General features: G+C 36.2%; 1 protein-coding gene and 1 long non-coding RNA gene across 2 annotated transcripts in view; one reads left to right on the top strand and one right to left on the bottom strand.

Moving 5' to 3' along the window:
• The window catches only part of lsamp (limbic system associated membrane protein), a 723288-nt gene that overhangs the window by 552830 nt on the left and 146142 nt on the right, over positions 1 to 24316 (bottom strand). The window lies entirely within an intron of this gene.
• On the top strand, positions 5977 to 22732 carry LOC107837989 (uncharacterized). The gene is made up of 4 exons (XR_001664042.1): positions 5977 to 5988; positions 10395 to 10398; positions 19286 to 19458; positions 22719 to 22732. It is a non-coding gene; the product is annotated as an uncharacterized LOC107837989 (long non-coding RNA).

Here is a 24316-nt window from a genome sequence, read left to right as displayed (position 1 = left end):
ACTGTCAGCCATGTAGGAAGGCATCACAATTTGGAGCTGATGGTGAATGCTCATAATAATTTGTCAGATAACTGTCAATGAAATTAATAGAGAAAACCATAAACAATATATAAACTGAAAGAAACACCTGACATGAAACTTTTTGGGAGGAGGAAGAGTGATTTCTGTGCTTTCATCACTCAATATTAATTTATTACTGTCAGGGTTTTGGAATGTTTCCATTTCATCAAAACATATTAAATGTCATTTGAAAGTAAGATTTCATAATTAAATCAGATCGTTCATATGCATATCAAGATCTGCGGAGTCTGTTAGAATATTAGCTGTCATCCAATTGACAGTATTAAAAGTAGATTTTTAATCTAGCAATGCATGAGGGTGGAATAATGAACTCAATTTGTCTGACGATGCCCATGCGGGTTATTTTTTGCACCAATATAATGTAGTACGAAATGCTAAAACGATTTACATACTTATATGAACTCTAAGTGTAAAAACAATAGCAGAGAAATTGGTTAGTTTCTAGAACAGTATACAATGAGCCTTAAAACTTTGTCACCAGCTGGACTCCATTTTCAGCATTTTACTTGCCAAGCATCAAACGTTACATTTGTGGTGATATAATTTGGACAGAGCTTAATGATGTTTCCTTGCCATTTGCATAAATGTTAGACTATGGTGCAGAATATTAACAAGATGAGTAAAGAAGCACTGCACCAAGTGGATTCTTCCGATCTCTCGAAGCAAAACAAATCAACAGGTTGCATGTTGATTGTCTGTTTTAGCTTCCTCAGTGTCTTTTGAGACGTTCTATTTAAAGATGAGTGAAAATAAGGGCGGGGGTTGAAGGGGCTATTGCAAACAGATGGGAAGACAAAGATACTGCAATCATTTCTACCATCAGCAAGGAGGCAAATACTCCTCACAAGGCCTCGTTACTTCACCTCGACAAATAGATGTAGCCTCAATCACAGTGTGAAAGACAGGAATGACAGTGGGGGATGAGAATGGGGCTCATTGTCTTCAAAATCACACACATGACACACTGACCAGAAAATCAGCCACACACTGCAGAGTTCAACACCAGGCTCGAGTCAGTCTTGACAACGGAGTAACGAAACAGACTTTTTTAGGTAATTTGGAGCAGGACAAATAAGCAGGAAAAAAAGTACAAAACATATGAAGCTTAGGATTTTATGATACTGTTGAACACAGACACAGGAAACATGTCACAAAATTAGTTTCAGTGTTAATTCAGCATCTAGTTAGAATTTCACGTTGTATAAGTATTCATGTTAGGGTTAGGGTTTAGGGCTTGTGTCTGTGTGGATTGTTGTCTAAAACGACTGCCGGATCTTTGAAAGATATGTTTCTTTCTCGTTACCATTCCATCAGTTTGCAGTGAATCTGTTTCAAATGTAAAATCTCAGGCTAAATGCAGAAAGTGAGAAGAAAAAAAAAATTATGTTCACTCATTTTGTTCTAACCTTTTGTTTGGGGTAAGATAATCCTCTTACTTGAAAAAGCTACATCTGCTTAAGAAAATAAGATGTTTTAAGACATCACAAACACGGAAAATTTGAAATTAAAATAATTTGTAAAGAAGTGAATGTCTTAAGAAAGTTACTGTATTTTACGTTTTATCTCTCTGAGCAGGAAAAATAGACAAAGCACCCATCTCACAACTCGTATACCAGATCTTCATTTTTCCTTTTCCCGCTAAGGATCACCAGGTGTAGACATAATTGTCCAATAAGCCAAATGATGGGAAACATAAATGATATAATTTGGAACTAATCAACTGCTTCTTTAAATGGTGGAGAGAAAAAAAAAAAAACACAAAAACTGATTTTCCACAAAAATAATAACTCTATATTTGCCCAGTAAATTAATGTATATTTCAACATACTACATGCATGATGTGGCCTGTGGTTTGTCTCAGACGAAGTCATTTCCACGGTTCCATGCCATAATTACAAACTCTAAATGTGTCTTTACCAAAAGAATGTCATCATAGAGTATTTTGAAGGAGTGACAGGCAAACGCACCTTTCCAACTAAACACGTCAAGCATGACAAGAGCCCTAATGTTTTTCCCTTTAAAGCACACTTCAAGATAATTGCACACCATTAAAAAGGAAGAGTGCTTTAAGTATCTTAACTGAAAGGGGTTACAATCCAAAAATCAGCCCATTACGGTGACTCTGGACTCATCAAGGCAGGAAGGTTTGTGTCAAGAAAGATTTGGGCTTTTAAAATAACTATGGTTCCACCACAACATCAAAGTGACATTTTCAATAGTAAATTAGCCCAGGAAATAAAAAGAGTCTGGATTTTACCATCGGATTAGTTGAAGCATTAGGTATAAAGATGAGATTAAAGAACAAGCAAATAATAATAATAATAAAAATAAAAAGCTGCCTCTTTGTCATCAATTACCAAGAGGCAGCTTTTACCTTGCATTCCTGTTGCCACCGAAGCAGGGAGCCTGTTAAGGCAGCTCTCACTTAATTTCGAGATGTTTTTTTTTTTTTCTGTAAAAATATTAATTTTGAAGTCCTATGTATTTTTATTAGAACTGTATTTCTTTCCTGTATTCACACAGTGGAGCTGATTGTTTTGTTTCAGGAATTTACCCACAATGGGACAATGCAGGTTATTTTTCATACAAATGACAGAGTGATGAAAAAAGACAGGCAAGAAGAAAAAACAGGCACATGTTGCAGTTGATGTCACAACATTTACCAATGTCACCATTCCAAGAATTTCTAAAATCGTGTAGAAAATGTTATATTCAAGTTTTAGTTTTATGTCTACGAAGCATTTTAATGGACATGATAAAAATAAACAGGTAAAATAGATGATGGAAATAACCCTTTATAAAATAGTTAATAGTTTCATGAAGATGAAGACTCCATGCAAAAAGACCAAAACCAGAGAATTTATCAGTAGAAGATAAATGTGCTAACCAGCGTAGCCTCAAACAGATAACACGTTAAACATTTCTGCTAAACAAGTTTGGCTTACTTCTTGGATACATGGGCGATTATTCGGAACCTTTGACTGACTCAGCTTCAGTTTCACATATGAATGTGACAAATAAGATGTTAAGATGCTTCCCCCTCCAATGTCTCTGTATGTAGGGAATCTAAACCTGTACCGCACAAAGCTATTGTCCTTCTTGACCCTCCCACCTTTTCTCTCAACATTTTTTTTCCCCCTGTCATTGCTCCATCTTGTTTTTCAACATTGCTTTTCTATGCCTCCTCTCTCATTCTTCTCAATCAATCTTTATCTCCCTTTCCCAAACCATTATCCTCACCTACCTTCCCTCTGGCTTCCTTCTATCAGGTCTAAACCACATTTCCACATCACTTCTTATTCAAAGAGATCCCTTTTCTGTTCAGATGCAGAGCTTTTGTGGCATGAAAGCATTTGTTCAAAATCAATTTCCACTACTATCTTTTATCTTTGCCTTTCATTCTCAGTTCTTAAAAAGCCTTTTTTGCTTCTCAACTCAACTCATTGTCTTTGGTCATAGCGTTCATAGAAAGTAGATTCAGTTTGAATATAGTAACAAAAAAGTTTATGTGATAAGAATGACTGCTTGGTTCAGTGAGTGTCTCAGCTTCAAATCACATGGTTTCATGATCATTTTTCAAATTCATGTTAATTTAGGAGACAGTCTGCAGCTAAATTAATTTTCTGTATCTTTAAGGTGACATCTAGGTTATGTTTTTAATATATAACAACAACAATAATAACAATAAAATAATAATAATCTAATTCCATAAATGCACTTACCCTGGATACACCTGGATTTAACAGCAAACAGCTAAGAGGCTCCAAATGAAGAATCGTGGCATGGTTGTTTCTCTTTCACTGGCAACAAGCCATTTACAGTAACCTCAACTGGAGCAAATAGTAGCTTCTAATTTTTTTTTTTAATTTTTTTAACAACTTTGTCATGTAGGTTTGAGGAAAAAGACTAGTAAAATCAATGGCATGCAATAAGGTAGAGAAAAAAATGTAAACAGATGGCACAGACTACAACAACTAGATCAACATCATCCAATGCATTATGAAAAAGTGGAAGGAAAGTGAAGAGCCATCATTGTCAAGGAAAAGAAATGTGGTTGGCAATGTGGCAGAGTACCTGGAGAGAACCCATGAATGTGCAGTGAGAACATACAAACTCCATGCATGAAGACCCCAGGTTGGGATTGAACCCAGGACCTTCTTGCTGCCAGGCAACAGTGCTACAATTACACCACTCTGCAACCATTTGTTGAAATTAAATCAAACAAAAGAAAAAGCCTTAGTGAAAGAAAGAATATTCACCCACTCACAATGCAAAGATAACTTAAAGGACTGGGACCAAAGAGCTGCATACCAAGAAAAAAAGGAAGGAAGAAAGAAAAGAAAAACTAATCTGTGAAGCTGAAATGGAGAAAAAGGGTTGCATTTGCCTGAAGACTGGACTCTAGAGCAATAGAAGGTCTAATGAGTGCAGATTTACCCTGTTCCAGAGTGATGGGGGCATCAAAATAAGAAGAGAGGCAGATGAAGGGGTGCACTCATCATGCCTAATGCCTATTTTCCAATCTTCAGGGCAGCACTGTGATCTGGAGTTGCTGCAGTTCAGGCTTAGGCTTAACATTAGAATAAGGAATATCCAAAAGCAAAAGAAGACAAAAAGATAAATAACAAAAAAGCTCATAAGAAATGCTTTGTGAGTAAATGGGTGATCTAAATTATTTGTTAAATTGATCTATTAAAAAAAAAAAAACAACTATGAAGTATAGAATCTGTGAGGACCAAAACTTTTAGCTGGAGATTATAGTAGAAGAAAATAAAAGTTATTTCACTAAGAGAAAAGACAATGTGCATCATGCATAGAATTACATAGAAGGTGGGTCAATATTTATTGATCCATAAATATTGATTGATCAGAGGAAACGCAAAAATTTTCCTCTGTATGCAAAACATGCTCAGTGCAATGAAAACATTGCTTTAATCATTTGACCTTTAACACAATGTACAACAGCTCAAAATGTGCTGCATATCTTTAAATCTACCTGTATCTGTTTCTATGTTTTTTTTGTTGTTTTTTTTTACAGAGAAAAAGGACAGTTTCAGGATCCACAGCTCGGAACATTTTGGTCATTCTTTTTAAACGGACTATTTCTTGTTTCTGAAAAACCAGGTCTCTTTCCCTGTGGGAGACATCAAGGCGGCCCTTTCACCTGCACCAGCTCAGAATCAACTTGTGTTGTCAGTCAGATCCACGCAGGCTACAGCGGCAACTCACGCTGAGAACACACACACCTCTTTCATCTCACATTCACCCCTCTTGACATTTGCTATCTTCACCTCACTTCTGCAGTGATTGTTTTCATCTCGTTCTTTCTCTCTTCCATTCAGTCTTTTTCTCTTAAAGAAACAACTCACATTTCCACAAGGAGCTCATTTTTTCTCCCCCTTTTCTATTCTCATGAGAATTTTTACCTCCATGCCCAGTTTAACAGTTTTCCCTTTTTGTCATAAGTTGTTTTATATTCACCAGTGTCTTTTTCTTCCAGTGACAAAACTCATTGAGTTCAATTAAAAAATATTTTGCCCCAAAGTGAAATGAAATGCAGGCGTAACTCATATCCTCCAAGTATGTTGAAAGAAAGAGTCATTGTGGATGGTGATGCTGTGGGCAAAGAGGATCTCCAATAGTGATCAATCCTGCAACAAATCAGAAGAGGTCTTCCACTGAATATCGTTTCTGTATGATAGTCACATGACTGTCATGGCAGCTTAATCTGCAGACAGCAGAGATTATATTCCACACATCTGCTTTTTGCCACTTCCCTTCTTATCTCTCTCTTGCCGTACAGTCAGAAAGCCGGGCAGAGACACTGGAGTCGGGTATTATGATCCCGGCCCATTATGATTGATGGAACCGATGGTTTGAACTTCCTCCTCCTCTCTCTGCTCTTTGGTACCGCTCTGTATCCATGGAGCCTCCTCTTCAACTCTTCTGGAATTTCAGGTCATAATTTTGGTTTTACTTGAGCTTTTGAGATGCTAATCAGCTATTCCTAGTTGTAAAAAAAAAAACAAAAAAAACAAAACAAAACACAACTAATACCCCTTTGTTATGGTGATGGTAAGCAAAAAAAGTAAGTGCCAAAATCCTTTCAACAGCACAGCATCCAAATTCAAAAAAAGAGGAATAACTATCCAAATATGTAATGCCTCAACTAAAAAAAATATAAAAAAAGAAAAACAAAAAGAAAAAAATCTACAAAAATGACAGAAAAGAAAGAAATTCAACTGAGCTTCTCCAGCATGTTGCTACAATGAACGAAGCAATTCTTCAATTGATCTAAATCTAGATCAGCTAGGAGTGTCACACCTAACAGAACAGTACAGCAGACATACTTCACAGTTTTATCAGTTCAGATACCACAAATAACTAATGAACCAAAATTGATGGATACATAAATTATACGTAAAATTTTGATTAGAACTGATCCGAGATTAATCCTGCTATCAAAGAACTCAACCCCACAGAACTTTGGTTAATTGTTTGGAAGATTCCTTCACCTCGGCTGGTTCACTTTCCTTAAACTCCTGCCATTTCTACTTCTCACCTCTGCAAATGATAATTTCCATAATTTTACTTGACATTATTCAAATACTGTCATAAATATTTATGCCGAGTTCTAGGAGAGAAAACAGAAAGATACGTGTTGTAGAGGCCAGCAGAGGCTTTCTGTTTCCACATTCTTGGTAATGGAAATTATTCAGTTCAACATTTGAATAAAAATTATTTGCTGAAAGTCAGAAAGCCAAAGTAGAAGTTCTAGACAAATGACATGAGTTTTAATCGTCATCTCCTAAGGTCATCAGCTGACATGAACAATCCCCAAACCTGCGTTTTCTAAAATCCCTTCTAAATGTCTATTTTGCAATAAATTGTATTGATATTGAGTCAGACATTTGTCAGGAAGGGTTCAATTGTAAGTCTTCTCAAACTTAATTCCCTTTAAGTTACTTTAACACCAAAACAAATCATCACTTGGAAAAAAATAAAATAAAATACAGAAAGGACACTGAATAAAAATAATGATGTGCCTTAAAACTAAAAACAAAAAAAATGAATTAAGTTGCCATCTAAAAAGCAATTACATTTCAAGAGTGATCCCATAATAAATTGTTTCAGCTTTGATACAATATAAATATTACATTTAAATGCTCTTCAAGGACTCGCATTTTACATTACAAAAGGTCTTGATCCATTTTTCCTAAATAAATATAAATCAAAGTTTTATACTGTGAGGGGAAAAAAACGAGTGAGAATAAAACTGAAGGTAAATGGTCTATTTTCTAAATGAGCAACGTAACTGTAAAGCAATTAAAGGAGAGTACATAATAAAAATATTCATCTCAGCTGCTAACAGTTTTATTGTGTCAGCATTTTTACTAATATCTGTCCTCATTAAGATATTCAAATAATCTCTGCACCTTCTGTGGCACTGTCTCCAAGAGGAACCATGTTCTATTCGGTTCCATCAGCACAGAGCAGCAAAGTGGATAACATGGATCACAGAACCTTTCTCCATGTGGAAATAATCCTCATGTCCAAAAAAGGCAAGGAGTATTTTTTTACTGAGTTTCACAGTATGAGTGGTTCTTCTTAGGGTATGGAATGATTGATTTAACAGGGAAATCTTGTTTCTCTGAATTCAAAAATGCTGTTTTCATGGTTCTTTCTAGTGCTTTTGCATTGATGGTTCCGTTGCTGGTGTCTCTCAGTAAGGAGATGGAAACTAATGGAAAATGAGAAAACTGCCGGTGGCTGTAACTGCAAAAGGGTTCGAATTTTTTGCTCCATTTACCCTTCTTAAATGTTCACTATCATGCTGTGATGAGAAGAGATTTTAAGGGGCTACAAGAAATGTAACCCATATTCCTTGTCCACTAAGCTGGAATTTACCTCTAGGAAAATGTTTTATTATTATTATTATTTTCTTTCCCGTGATTTAACAAGATTGAAAAGAAATATTTAGCATGATCAAAATGATGAATAACAGGAGTGTTGTAATTGTCAGTAATGGTTGCTTTGTAAGATCATTTAGTTTGAAGACAGGAATGCAAGGGTGTGAAGGGCAGAGTTTTAACAGGCTGTGCCAGTTTGTAGTTCAGGAAGAGGATGGCAAACTGTCTGAATAAAACAAAAGGGGAGTAGTATTTAAAACAAAGAAGGATGGGTGAGGAAATAATAGAGACAAACTGAATGAAAAGGGAAGGAGACACAGGAGGAATCTGCTGGTCATCATTTAATTTTCTGCTCGCAACTTGTTGAACTACGTCATAGTCAAAGTTTGCAAATAGCTGAACATCACCTGCTGAGTTCAAAGTGGAATAGACATTATAATAACCCCGGGGATGAAAGTCAGAGAGGAAGAATAACCAACTGGCCTATTGTTGAGGATGAAAACAATTTCGGATCCTTTGGATTTTGAACTCAGTTTCACAATGCTGACTGCTAATACCTAGAAATACGACTCAATGAATTACCAGATCCCTGTACTGGGGGTGGATTGGATCATACTGAGACAGAACTTTGATGTAAAAAAAAAAAATTCTTGGCCAGGATCTATTTAATTCTTTTCTCTGTCCACGATCAATTGGAAGCATAACTAAAACAAAAAGACCTCAACTCTCCGTTGTAAGCACAGGATCAGAATAATAGTGTGCTTTTTCCTGCAAAAGCCTTGTAATACAAACAACACAAAATTAATTTAAAGAACTGTGGACCTTCCTGGTCTGATGCTTTGATGCGATGTAAACCTTCTAATCTCGTATCTAAACATTTAATGGGGGTCTTTTAATTGGTCACCAGAACAACACTTAATTTACACTTCAGCAAATATCATGAAATACTTACGCCCATAAAGCACATCAGGCTCCAAAGGGTTCAGATTATTTGAATAGTAAATTGGTCGAGTGATCCATCTCTGATGATTATAAGAATCATACGAATCTTATAAACATACAAAAATATTCTGCAGCAGACACAAATATTTTAACACAATCCTAAATGCTCAACACAACCACGGATTTGCTACAACAGTGACACATGTCAACATTCCACATTATAACAACTTCATCTGGTTTGGATGTGAGCGACAGAAGAGACTCATTTTATCAATGTGTTATTTCAGTTCTCTCTGGTGGCTTTGCGTTTAAAAGGATCGATGTAACAAAAACAAATCACTGCTTCTATGTGTCGTACTTGTAGGCAACCTGCCAACTCAATATTAGGACAGTGCAGCACTAAGGATGACGGTAATCACGAGGAGATCTTCTACGTAGATTGATATAGACAGAAAGAGAGACAAAGAAAGACAGAAAAAAAGAGCTAGACAGATGTATTTAACATGCCACTCCTCTTGTAGGACATACCGCTCATTGTTCAAGCAGCCTTAATCCCAGTGGCACTTTTTTTTTTTTTTCTGTTGTACCTGAGAAACTGATTTACTGCTTCACAGAGTTTTCACTTTGAGAAAATTAACTGAAGGAAATCTATTAAAAGTCTGACCCTCTGAGGTCAACAAACAAGTCTGGTCTCCCTTCGTCTAGCTCTCCTGCAATAAAGTTTTTTTTGCACAAACTTGGAAAAAAAAAACAGAGACAACCAGATGCTTAAATGGACACAATTTATCTAACAATTTTAGGGAGTTTACTATTGAAAACGTAGACATATATTATCATCATCTTCATCATTTCTTTTTTTTTTTTTTTTTTGATTGAAGCACCAAACCGAACCGTAACTTCAAACTCGACTCGTACCGAACTATTATTACACCAGGGAGCAATCTCAAGGGTATGTGTCTTCCGAAACACTTTCAGAGGACACCACATAATTCTGCTTCAGCTTGTCACAACCTATACAACGTGCCAACTAACCATCTACAGTCAAACACTATGGAGAATGAAAGTCTGTTGTGTTGTGGTATGGAGATAGGGGTCATTTGTTTTTCTTTCTTTTTTTTTATCTATTACTTCCACTGATTTCTGTAATGCAGTTTGAGTGATAACTTTTACTGTAAAAAAAAAACAAAACCTGAATGATAACCTTTATTTTTCACTTCACCTCTAAACAGTTGTCATTCTTCTGGACAAATTAGCAAACGATACCATACATTTTTCTCCCATCCCATCCTCTCCCAGAGACGGATATAAATCCGGACCCGCATATGCATGCAAAAGTCGGTCAAACGTAATATACAAAGATACAGCGGGGTTAGTTCTGAGCTGCGTGTCAGCTGACATTTTCTGTTCCACAGGGCCAATGGCCTGTGACAGACATTCTTACAGAAAACACACTTTGAATAGGAAAGTAGTTTCTGTTTTCCTTTACTGAAGGCACACTCAAGGAGTGTTGCACATTTACATATGAATGATTAAAGACTTCTCCATGTCTAATTTTAAAGAATGCACTTGCCACACTCTTAGCTACTCTGTACCTCTGTTGCGCCACCCAATAAAAAAATAAATAAATAAAAATTAAAAAAAAAGGTTTCAAGACTCATCTCTGCTATCCAGAACCTAGATTTCTTCATGGCAGATAACACATTAGAGGCACAAAAATAACAAAATAACATTTCTGTATTCCAGTTGACTTCATGTTGATTATGAAGCTCCTTATTGCTGATCTGCAGAGCTCTGTTGCTTTCTCCTTATTATTCCTGTAACAGTCCAACATAATTTCCACTAATTTGCATATGTGGAAAAAAACACATCGCCAACTTCAGTCTTGTATTTTCTCCCTTTCAACAGTAACATATTTCAGAAGGAGCCCACATGGGGCAGCAAAGTGCTCTCTGGAGATCTGTGACTTCATTTTTAGGTATTTCGTAGCATTATTTTACATTAATCTTAGATCAATTTTTCAACTGAAGCGCTATTATAAAATCTATATTTAGCATTAAACAAGGTAACCCAGAAATGCATGAAGAAAAATCAATCACAAACCAGAACTGGAGTGAGCAATGTGAATATGTCTGCCTTTGTAACATAATAAAGGGTAAAATCAAATGGAATAAAAAAAAAATAAAAAAAAAACATGTAGTGATGTCAGCAGAATTCACAACAGTGATCATGAAGACAAACCATAACCAGTATATCTATGAAGTCTTTTTCCTGCACATGTCTGATGTTATGAAATTCAATGTAAAAGCACAGCAATGAATCCAGTGTTCATGAAATTTTGCAAGTCATTTAAGTGTAGTGTTTGTTCAGTTCACACAAATAACTGAACAAACACCCATTGACAGGAAAAGCATTTAAAATATGTATATAATTGATAACTAGGTGTTAAAACTTTGACAAAAATAAGCTATGTTTATGCTGTTGCACGACATTTGTTATAGAACCTGTAAGAGGCATGTCAGTAAGGTTTTTAACATCCTTAACTGATAAAGCAATGAGTAATTTGAAGAGTATGATTCAGACTGTATGCAAAAAAAGCTGAATGTATTCAACTGGCCTGTCTGTTCCTCTTCATAATGGATGCTGCAGTCATATATCTTAAAGATAAACAGGAATCATCATTCTACATGACAGCAGCAACCCGTGATGATGGGATGTAGTGGACTGATGGAAAAGTGCTACGCCCTAACACAGAGAGAAAGTAGTAGTTTGTAATCCCAGTGCACCGTAATCACAGAGACATCATATTCATCATCACATGCAGACATACAGAGACACAGGAGGAAACAGAAGACTAATGCCTGTACAAAAATAAATGCTTCCATCACTTTGCTGACAACGGATATGAAGGTGTTTACTTTCAAAATAACTCTGTCTTTACTTCTTCTTTTTTAGACAGAGTCAATATGTGTGATTTTATCCCCACAGACATCTTCCAACACCAGAACACACTGCATCCTGGCTTTACTTGGTTTCACTGAGTTCCGTGTTCTGAGAGACCACGCTTGAAATCTCTGTTTCCTTTAAACATCAGCTGTACTTTACTTTTGAATCTAATATCATCCACATCACCTCCTTAACAGTCTCCACATGAAGGTCAACATCTTGCACACTGCAAAGTCACTACTGATAATGAATCAAATACTGTACCATCCAATCTGCTGCCACCGATATAAAATCTACTTTACCTAGCGCTTCAGAGTGATCAATATTTCTATTGATTATACCCTCTTTATGTTGTTAAATATTATTACATTTAATTGCATAATTAATTTTCCATTAGCCAAATGAGAATTTTTGAATTTGTCAATATTCTGCTCTCCTTATTTGCGTCAATTTAGCAGCAAGTCTAACGCCAGTTGAATGAATACTTGAATCAGGATGTAGCTTTCTTAGCTCCACTTTATTTTGGTGAACCACATACATGTTTTAACATGGAGCATAACTGTAGCACAGTTATAAAATTGTTAGTTTTAATTTAGCATTATTAGAAAAAAGTTCAAACACAAAATTAAAATGCCATATTTGAAATGAATTAGCATGAACTGATAGGCATCAATCAACTTTTATATTTAAGTATTCTTCACAAATAAGACATGAAATGAATTATACTCTTGAATATTAAATCAAAACTTACAGATAGTGGTGTAGATGGCATAAACGGAAAGCAGATTACAATAGATTAACTTTCTCACAAGTGGCTGAGTGAAAACTAAAGAAAATGGCTGACTTCCTGTTGCATGCCCAAGCTGACCTTCAAAATAAAAGACTAAATAGACTGAGACTAAATTAGCATTAAACACCTATCTCACATCAAGTTAAAGGGCAGAACAGTCACAATTAGCATTATCTTTGCCTTTATGCAAAAAATCTAATGCTAAAACATTTTTCCTTTTTATGACATTTGCTCAGTTTAAACTCCATATAAGCAATTAAGATTGGAAAAGAAACACAAAAACGACAACAGAAATACTCAATGCTCAATGAAAAAGCAGTTCACCAAAGAGCAAAGACAAAATATATGTCACTGCAGCAACAAAATATAGAGAAAACAAAACTTGCAGGGGGAAAACATGTAATGAAGTAAAGCACTGTGGTCTGCAGAGCTTTGTCACAGGCAGGGTAGAAAAAACACTGGTAAAAAACAGATGGAACAAAACGGATTGTGGTGAAAATGTCATTGGAATTATTTGGCACATTATGAATAAAAATAAGAGACAAAGGAGGCTCCAAACCGATAAGTAGCTTAAATTCTCTATTCAGTGACAATGGGAAATTATTTAATTTCAGAACTACAGTAATTGCCTTCAATTATCCTGTGTGAAAGCAATGGGACTTAGCAGTAGACATGTACAAGACCTCGCACTTCAGAAACTATTTTCGCATCATCTTAAACTGGAGTTTAAAAGACTTAATTTTTTTGTGGCTCTAAGAACATACCCCAATATTTTTTGGGGGGCCTTCTTGTTGAATAAAATCAATTTTCAGTATAAACAGGTTAAATGTCTCACATTCTCATTTGGAGTAACATTGATGTTTTATAAGCTTTTGAGTTTTTTGAGTATTAGTTAATTTTAAGACTTTTACATGCACAGTTAACTAATGAAAACCTACAAACATTCATCAACCATCAAGTGTTTTACATAAGACTAAAATAAAACACCAAATACATTTCCTGCTTTAGAAATAATTTTTTACATAAAATTTAGTAGAGATACCCATCTTTGCTCAAACTATATTGAATATAGCATGCTAGTCTTACATAAAACAGATGAAAGAAGGATGAAAGCATACTCAAACACTTTAATGTTATTTGATAGAATCATCAATATTCAAGGTGTGAGAAAAGAAGACAGTCAGAAAAAATTAGCCACTGTTTCTGTTTCATTAGTAGTATCAGCATTTATTAACTATTTATTTATTTATTTATTTATTTTTTTCCAGTCATTCATCCCATTGTATTCTATTCCACAGCTATGTTTTGGGCACACAGCAATAGAGCAAAGTGTTTATCTTTGCCAACAACAAAGCTGTTAAAACAGAAACAAGTAAAGACTGCATGAAATCCCATTAGGCAACGTGATAGAAAATGTAATGCTACATATGCTACGGATTATCAGGAACAGGCCAGAATTTGTTTTGTTACGGAGCGGTTCACTGGTCAAAATTTTAATCATTTTTATCCTGGCATCCAGGATTGATACTCTCTCAAATTAGAGGCATTGCATGTATTAAGTCAATTTTCAGAAATGTCCAAGGAGTCACAATGTTGCAAAAAAACAATATTTGCAATAACTTATTTTATGTCTGATATTGATCAACATCTTCTCCACCAAGAGAATCAATCTGCTAGTACAAAGTACGGAAGAATATTTTATTTTAACTTATGTTTAAAAGTTCTCCAAATAAATCAGGTTCAACTATCAGTATAAAAACAGCACCGAGAAGCAGAGATAACCAACTGTACTAAACTGCATCTGTATCCTGTCAGTCTGTCTTCATCCTTCAACTTAGATACATCTACCTTAGAGGCTTGATAGACAACAGACAGATTGTTTCTGTGCTCAGCTCAAGGCATTTAATCTCACACCTTCCACCATCCGTACCATCACTGAGGTCTTCGTCGCTGTCAGTAAGCATCTACTCAAAGACCAAAGCCCTTATTTGTATTTCCGCCTCTGGCTGTTTATTTCTCTAATAAGACGAAGCAGATAACTTATCTCATAATATTCTTATGGATTCTTTCACAAAGGTTGGTTATTCAGCCATAGCAAAACTCGATATGATGTCTGCAGGAAGATTTTGAGGTGAATAGTCAATCATTTACTTTCTACTTAATCAGAGGTCAAATAAAGGCGCCCGTCATTTATACTACATTTTATTTTAAATTATGGAGCCTTATTATTTTTCCTGTCTTGATGTTGTTCTATTTTTGATCCTTGGCAATATTTCACATTTGGCTTTAAAACTGAGATATGGTGCCAAGTGTAGTCAAGTAGTGTGCTGGCTGCAATTTCTTGTTCAGTGTCACTTGTCAGTTGACCTTGTTCACAACTTAAAGATGCACTCTTATTGTCGATGTCCTATCAGCTTATGACAGATTATGCCAAAAAACAGATTTTCAGGTTATTTTGGTTGTTTATTTTCTAAGCTGCCACACCTCTCTTGGGGATACAACAGATGCAGTTGCTTAGAGGAGAAAGCAGAAAGCCTCATTTATGCTTTGTATGTTTTGGCATATCACTACCCCACTTTTTAAGAAACCAAATGAGTGCATTTTTTTTTCAGCGATATCTATAAATGAATAATGAAGCAGTTAGCAAATATTACAGTGAGACAGTAGATGTTTTTGCTTTCTTTTTTACTTAAATTGATTAGAATGGATTCAAAACTCTGCGACACTATCGATGTAATGTCACCTTACGGTGATTTTAACCGCAGTACAGTATATCAGTTTGCTGTATAACAACACGTAGCAAACAAGTAATATTTGTAATGTTTCACAAACTAATCTAAGCATTATTATTCTATTGGGAGGAACAGAATGATAATTAGTGCTGATCGGTCCTGTGTCTCAAAGCTGTTGCATCTGTGATAATGTCCTTTTGTAAATTTACGCTGCGGCACCCTGTCACTGGAAGAGTTTCCCAGCACCAATCCACTCTTGTGCATGTCCTTGTGCTGGAGTCACGGCAGCTTTGAAGCATTCTTCTGTCTAAGAACCCCCAGTGAGTCGAGGGAGAATACCAAGGCAGAGCTGGCCTTCCTGATCTGTTTTTAAATTCTCTCACCACCTTAGATGCTACGTAGAAGGTAATCAGGAATGCCACTGAACTGTTGTTTCAACCTGTAAGAAAATATTTCTGCTTTTCCTGATTGAGAGTTGACTGGTCAAAGTCATTTTTTAACTTTGACAGGGCAGCTGCTCTGCTAATCTGAAGCATTAACGTGTCCTCACAGGTTCCAGGTGAGCCACCGTTTCAGAACAATACAATTTAACCATAGAACATTACTTCAGTCTCTAATTTGCTCTGATTGATCAAGATTTAAGGTTTGTTAAAAAAAAAAAAATTAGAATTTTTCTCTGTGTGCTGGATTTGTGTGCAAAGATTGTCTATTAAGTCTTCTCTTATAGGACCAAAGACAGAAATGTTCAGATCGTTTTATTTTCATTCCTGATAACCTTTCTTGAAATAGATTTGTTTCCCTCTCTTGCATTTATTATACATCAGATTTAAATAAGCTAAATTAGTTAGAATAACGCAGTATGGCGCACGCAGTAAAAATTTATGGAAACTTTGCGTTCACTTTATGAAGAAATCTGTAAAAGCTTTTTGGTTAAAATAAAAATAAAAAAAGCAATTAAACTAAGTTCCCTGCTTCAGTTACCATTTTCTGACTCGTCACTGTCATCTGTATCTGGTAAATGTGTGACCATGACAATCTGAAGAGGAGAATTGAAGCTTAACATCAGAAGCCTTTTAACTTTATTAAACTGTCACATCAAACATTTTTCATATAGCCAGCAGACCTCAAGGGATTTAACATTGTAGTTGGAAGCCTGAGAGGTTGTACTGAGTATTAAACAGATCCCATAACCTCTGCAGGGTTCACCTTGTCCCTCTTTTTCTGTCATATAATCTATCCTTTGGGGCCTGTTAGGAATTATTGCTGGTAGGAGACTAATTTATGACATATCACTTATTAGCGGTAATTTATGACTTTCATTAGGTAGTTTATTAGGTTTTTTTTTATTACTTTTTATTACCCATGTTTGTTGTTAAATTACAGTGAACAGTTTATGAAGGGATAGGGAAAAGAGGAAGGAGACACAAGATTTTGAACTTTTGTAACATTTTCTTCTATTATTGAACTTTGTAGGCACAAAAAGGAAATCACATCTCCCAGAATTTCTAATGGATTTCTGTATCTAGTAATTTCACTCTGTAATGGATTTTTTACTTTTTATGACTTCTCTTCTGTGTGAAGAGATGAAGAATTGCATCTGACAAAGCATTTCTTTAACCACTTCCAACCCAAATCCACAGACAAGTGTTTTGTTTTTTGTTTGTTTTTTTCTTGGGAACTTAATGTTATTATGAAAAAGATTGTCAAACATAACAGTTTTATAAACATGTTCACTCAGCACCAATGTGTTGATCTAATGTGAAATTAACACAGCACATTTTCTAAAATTTCAGAGCATTTCCTTAGTAGTTTCCTAGATCTGATTCAAAATATGCATTTTTTTTATTATTATTTTCATATTCAAAGTGGATTTCCCTAAAGCTTTTTTCTGGCACATGACCACATTATTGTGGCATCTTGTGAGTCAGTAACTAAGAAAGTTACATTCTTTGAGTGCAATATTTATTTAATATGAAACAAACAAAAAAAATCTTTGTAGAACAAAGCAATAATTTGAATGCGATGATCAGTTTTTCTGAGAACGAACCCTTTTGAATCATTCAATCAATACTTAATGTAAACTAATTTGAAATATCTATTTTGTTTCAATAATGGGTTTAAGTCACATCTCAATCAAGAAGCTTGTTTTAACAGGGTTCATGTTTGTCAACGACAGGAATAAGGATTTCTATGCCTAAGGTTGAAATATAATTACTGAGTAATTAATGTTTTTTTTTTGTTTTGTTTTTTTTTTTTTTTGTAAAATGAGAACAAGTCAATTATTTATTTATTTTTTTTAAGGACTGGCATCTCCAAAATTCTGTGATTGATTATGTTTTCTTTAAATCGAACACCGAAGCTACCATAGTGTGCCCTAAATGTCTGAAAGGAAAAATACACAATTATTGGAGGAGCAAATATAAACTGTCTTGGAGTGCATGGAGATGAAGCACATAAACATAAGTGAAGGATAAATTTGTTAAACATTCTTGTCTTTCACAATGGACTTTTCTAAGCATTTTGCCAACATCGCTTAAAAAGAAACAAAAATTCCAGACTAGCAGCATCACTCAGTACTACGATATCAGTGTATCAGTTGTCAGTGGTTATGCTAGCCATGTCTGAGTTTCTGATGTGTAGCCTGATTTGTTTTGGCAGTCTGTTGGTCAGTGAAATTATTAAAATTCTGAGTTAGCAACTGTTTATGATAAACAGTAAATGTGGATGTTTACTTTCCTAGACAACTGAAATGATGAACATCAACAAGTGAAAACGTGCAAAAATTCTCAATAAATTCAACTTATTAACAGACATTTTCTTTGTTGCTTTTTTACACCACCTTGTTATGAATGAGCACAGTCTTAAATTTGCTTCTTGGCCAAAATTTAAAAAGTCACTGCTGTGCAAAAAAAATCTGTCTGCTTTCCATGAATAATGACAAGCTGCTACAGAAGTGGTGCCAGCATCTATCCTTAGTTTGGACCTGAACCACAAAAGCCTCAATCTAAAAATTAGGCCTGCGCAGCCTGCATTACAATCCTGGAGTTCATGATGTAAGCTGTCACCAGGACAACAAAACCCAATGGCTGCAGTTCAAAACATAAACCAACCATGTGGCTGTCACCACATGACAGGTGCAACAACAGAAGCAAGCGACAACTTGTCAGTATCACAGTAGTGAAGTGCAGGATAGAGTGGTGGGACTGCCTACCATTCAAGTAAGGAGGATGGTGGAAACTGTACCAGAAGCCAAAACTATATATACTGCAAACATATCATGCACAAAGCCTTATTGAAAAACAGAAACCATCTTACCTGCATTTGAAGGTGGAGTTGAAGCCAATCACGAAACAGCATCCCAGCAAAAAGGAGAAAAAAAAGAGGAAAAAGTCAAATGCAATCAGACACAAACCATTTACCATCTTTAGCTGTAATGTGCATAGGCGTAGAAACGGGGGGACGTGTGTCCCCCAATATTGGAAGGAGGGGTATTTTAATTTTCCACAGCCGTAGTTTAAAGTTGAACCCTCTCCTAATATCTAATAGTTTACATAAAATTAAAAAAAAAAAAACTGCTCCAGTGAATTATATAGTAGGCTACCCCAGTCATTGTTGACTCATGGTTGCCCAAAGCTTTACAAGACTGACTGATTTTAGTTACATTGTCGTGTAAAATATTGAATAAAACGTTATGCTACGTGACTGCCATTATCTTTACTCTTAAATTTCACTCTAAGAGACGCAAAATTACAAGAGGATCGTCCTTATTGTCTCCAAGTGTATTCTGGGTAATACTTGTCACCACCCGTCGACCAACGTCATCATCAGTCTCTTTGCAACAGATGGCAAACTAGCTATAACATTTTTATGGACCAAGTTAACAGGAGTGGAGATCCATGGAGCGGCAAAGTGAGATGGATGGAAAGAAGAGAGCAAGGAAAAGCCAAAAACTGGACGCATATTTTGTTCGTCGTCTTGGAGATGAAGCGGAGTTTTTTGTTGGCAGCGATTCAGCCCCGCCAAAACTGCCAGCCCAGCCAGGGAGCTAGGTTAGTTAAAGGTAGCAGATAAATTGTTTTTAACTGTAGACTGATTATAAACTGCATCAGCCCAGCCTCCGAGCTTACATCTCATTTTTTCTCTCTGGAAGGCTGAGTTGTAGTCGCGGTTTTAACAGTTCGGGTTGAGCGCGGTTTTGAGCCAGGACAGCAGTATGGCGTTTATAGTTAAGGTTTACATTGGAGCCGCCTGAGAGAGCGGCGCGCGTGAGCCGCACCGAGTTGCAAAGATCCAGAAGTGCACGAGGCGCTGCGACACGCTGCGCATGCGGCGGGGTCGGCGCGTGCCCCTGCGTGTCTGCTTCAACGCGCACAATGAACCAAGCTCCGTGCTCATGATAAATTAAAACAAATTCAATCATTTCCATTGGCTTGATTCATCGTTTATCTTTTTATTTCTCTCTCTTTCTACCAAAAACTGTATGATAAAAGCTTTCAGGTTGGTGCTTTGGTCTCAACTAAACCTTTTTTTGAAGGACAATTTTATTTACAAATACTTCAAAATTAATTTTATTTGTCGTTTTGTTTATTTATTTTGGATATTTGAAATGTCTTCCATTTGCAGTGTTAAATGTTCATTATAATTTAAAGTTCACTGATCTTTCAGAATGTGTTCTTGCATTATTATTTTGCCATTAACATTTTATTACTTAAAAATGGTCTCGAAACAACAATAATATTGTTTCTCAAAAATCAAAATTTGTTATTGTGACAGGTCTACACACATATGTAGTGTAGTTAGTTTATTACCATGGATGGCATAGTTACTTTTAAAGAGTAATTTGATTACTCAATGAAAAATTTATCCATCAGCTAGAAAATGTGCATCTCTGTTACACATGAAACGCATCTCCCCAAGGAAAAAGAAGAAAGCAACAATATGTGTTTTCTAAAACAAAATTACAAATACGTAATTTGGATACGTAACTTTAATCTGATTATTGGATTGTAAATAGTAACACGTTAGATTACTTGATACAAGGGGTCAGATCAGTGGCGCAAAAAGTGGGTATGCGCTGTATGCAACGCAAAGGGGCGCTGCACTAGAGGAGGCGCAAAAACAATGAGGGGAATTTTTTTCCTCATCAGCATTTTATGTACTTAACAGCAGTTTGTGTATGAAATGATCGATAACAGAGGAACAGCACTGACTAGGCGCCGCTCCCCTCCTGCCAGCCGCTCTGCCCTCCCATACAGGTAGCCTGGTTCTCCCTTCGAGAACCAAGCTCTTCCGTTTTCTTTCTTTTAAATTTGAATTGTAGCGGACTCGACAACAGGGAGCTAAAGATGGGGCGGCAGAAAAAACTCCGGGGCATAAAACAGAAAACGGAAGAGGGGGAAGGATAAAGATGTTGGAGAGACGAAGAAAAGATTTTCAAAGTGGTTGAAAGGTATATTCGGAACTATTACAAGTTTTATAATAGTTTAATACAGAAATCCTCGTTAGCTCATCAGAGCCACCTGCTTTCCTCCCGCTGCAAGGCGGAGATCAGCTCCTCACCACCACAATCGCAGCTTTCCTCCCACCGCGCATTTTGTTTAAGTCTCAGAAAAATCACAATCAGGCCATAAAAATAAAAAAAAAGCCCAAAAGAAGAAGAAATACGTCTGTAGTTGAAAAGCCCATTTCCGCCTCCTGCTCTCATGTGCAGTCGCTCCAACTCACGTGACATGGCGTTCCAGCTTCAGCCTGTCATGTGATTCACCTTGCTGACGTCAGCTGCCTTGGGCCTACGCAACATACGCAGTGGAGTGGCTAGATAAGTAAACTGTCCTATGACGTCACAGAATAACGTAAGATCTCTTGTAAGATCTTGTAAGATGTAAGATCTCTGTTGTTTCTATTCAGCTTCCTTAACCAAGTGCAAGCCTCTGATACGTTTAAGACACTTTTTTGAGGAAAAATTAACAAAATGAGTTTTTTACAAAGAGTTACCACCTGGATCGGAGCTGGATTGGGACTCCATGATCTTAATAGACAAAGCTTGAGAAAAAGCTATAAGGTAGAGACCTTCAGAGACAACAGAACTCTCCAAAAAACTGGAATACTGTCCTCCTTCTGCCCCAAACTGGATCTGGTGAAGAAAACCAGCAGATTCTGCACAGGAGTCCCATTGCCGGCCGCAGAGCTTATAAAATCATTACATCTCCCAACTGAAGTTGAGTCGTCTGCAACACAAACACCCGATAGCGAATTCAGATATGGCAACATACCTTTGCTGCCGCTGCCAGACTTTGGGGCAGGGAGGCCAAGAAGTCCTTTTTAATGCCCTGGAAAGGACTGTTATTCCATTTATCTTTTTGAACTTTGTGAGGCTTTCTCTAAGGTTTTCACAGAAAAAATTGTAGCTCTTAGAGGCTTGAATACCTCAATAGATTCAGATTCCCATGAAATGCCACAATGCATAGCTATTCTTGAGCATTTTTAGCCAGTTTCTTTAGATGAACTAACCTGAGTTATTAAGCATCTGCGGCCGTCAAATTGCACCACAAATTTGGAACAAACTTCCAGAAAACTGTAAAAAAAGCTGAAACACTGAGAACCTTTGAATCTCAACTTAAAACCCACCTGTTTAGAGTTTCTTATGGCTAAATTAAGATTAGAGTGTGGGTTTTGATGTCTTTGATGTTTTTAATGTTTTTATCTTTACTTTTCATCTAGTTATTAACTTTTTATTTCTCTTTCACACTGTCTATGTAAAGCCCCCTTCACCCCCTCCCGGAAAACGTCCCAGGTCAACGAATCTATATCTAGGGGTGTGAGAATCCTTGTTAAATGACGTTTAACTAAAGTCCTACGGGGTTTAGAGTCCCAGTTGACGGCGTTTCAACTAAAAACCTAGAGGTTGGAGTCCTTGTCAAACGGTGTTTTTGACTAAAGTCCCAGAGGGTTAGAGCCCCAGTTAAACGACATTTAACTGAAGTCCTAAAAGGGGAGCGGGTTTTAATGTTTTTTATCTTTTTTAATCTTTTTCAAAATGTCTTTCTCTTTCTCACTGTTTATTCAATGTCACATGCTGTTTTTATTTTAATTATGTAAAGCACTTTGAAATGCCTTGCTGCTGAAATGTGCTATACAAATAAAATTTGATTGATTGATTGATTGATTGATAAAATATTGGCCTTTTTTGTTTCACTCATTTTTAATTGCTGCAATTTATCCATACATCAGGAAGGAATAGGAACATTAGGGAGGCAACAAAAACCTAAAAAACCATGATGGCTTGAATTGAATTTCTGTATTTTATAAGTGCATGATTAGGGGAGAGCCGTATGGACATATTCAAACTTGGGGAGAGGGGGCGCCGATGACATGTTCGCATACACCTCAGAAAGCATGCGGTTGCACCCCTGGGTCAGATTAGAGTAATGCATTGATGACACCATTGTTTGACAGTTTTGCTCAAGCTATTTACAGATCTTTCAGGTTTCCGATATGTGCCCCCCANTTCGCCCGCCGGTACCCATCAGCTGCTTCTGGAGTCCCACAGGCCAAAAAGGTCCGATAGGACTCCTTCTTCAGCTTGACAGCATCCCTCACCGAAGGTGTCCACCAACGGGTTCGAGGGTTGCCGCCGCGACAGGCACCAGCAACCCCAGATTTTATCAAAAATCAAAATTTGTTATTGTGACAGGTCTACACACATATGATATATAGTGTAGTTAGTTTATTACCATGGATGGCATAGTTACTTTTAAAGAGTAATTTGATTACTCAATGAAAAATTCATCCATCAGCTAGAAAATGTGCATCTCTGTTACACATGAAACGTATCTCCCCAAGGAAAAAGAAGAAAGCAACAATATGTGTTTTCTAAAACAAATTACAAATACGTAATGTGGATACGTAATTTTAATCTGATTATTGGATTGTAAATAGTAACACGTTAGATTACTTGTTACAAGGGGTCAGATTAGAGTAATGCATTGATGACACCATTGTTTGACAGTTTTGCTCAAGCTATTTACAGATCTTTCAGGTTTCCGATATGTGCCCCCCACCAATGCTAAACTTGTTCTTACGCCCTTGGTAATGCGCATTTAAATTAGGTACAAAGGAGGAGTTTGTAAAATACTCAAAAGCATAATTTTGCAGATTGTCAAAATGTGTTATTTGTGTGTAAACTTCAGAGTTGAGACATTAATTCATTATATCTGGAATAAGGCTGTAACCTAACACAATGTGGAAGAAGTGAAGCACTGTAAATATTTTCCTGATGCATTGTATAAGAAAACTGCCACAGTTTACATTTTCTCTGACAAAAGTATATTCTTTAATATCATTTATTCAGTTTTGATGACCATTTGGCAAACACATTTGTCTCTTTTTGCATGACTTATAATCGACACTGAGAAAACACATTATTCCTACTCTGATGAAATGACAAGAGCTGCACCATAGTCAAATATTGTTTAGCCTACATTTCTAGACAAAAAGACGATAGAGTATTCATGAATTTATGATAAACTTCTTATGCTCCAACATTTATAAATGTGTGAATTTGTTAGTTTTTAAAAGTTTTAAACACCTGTGAGCATTTTCTTCTGATTCTAAGGGTAAAATCGTATTTTATCTATTTTTTTCTTCCACAGCAACAAACTATGTCAGTGCCAATGGAATGACATACATATGCTTTAAAAGCAATGTTTCATTTCACCTGTTCTTTTTTTTTTTTATAGGAATAAGTGACATGGTGTCACATGTAACTTTGCCATTCGCACATGCAGCAGTCTCCTAAAGAAGTGAACTACAATTTCAAATCTAATCCTAGCAGTATGAATGTGGTGGATGTTTCATGAATCTGTCTAAGAAGAAGATAATTTGTCCAGATGATGTACAGTGATCCCTCGCTATAACTC

The sequence above is a fragment of the Poecilia formosa genome, unplaced genomic scaffold, assembly GCF_000485575.1.
Source record: "Poecilia formosa unplaced genomic scaffold, Poecilia_formosa-5.1.2 Scaffold198, whole genome shotgun sequence".
NCBI lineage: Eukaryota > Metazoa > Chordata > Actinopteri > Cyprinodontiformes > Poeciliidae > Poecilia > Poecilia formosa.
The sequence above is the reverse complement of the archived record's forward strand: the minus strand, read 5'-3'. Positions and strand labels throughout refer to the sequence as shown.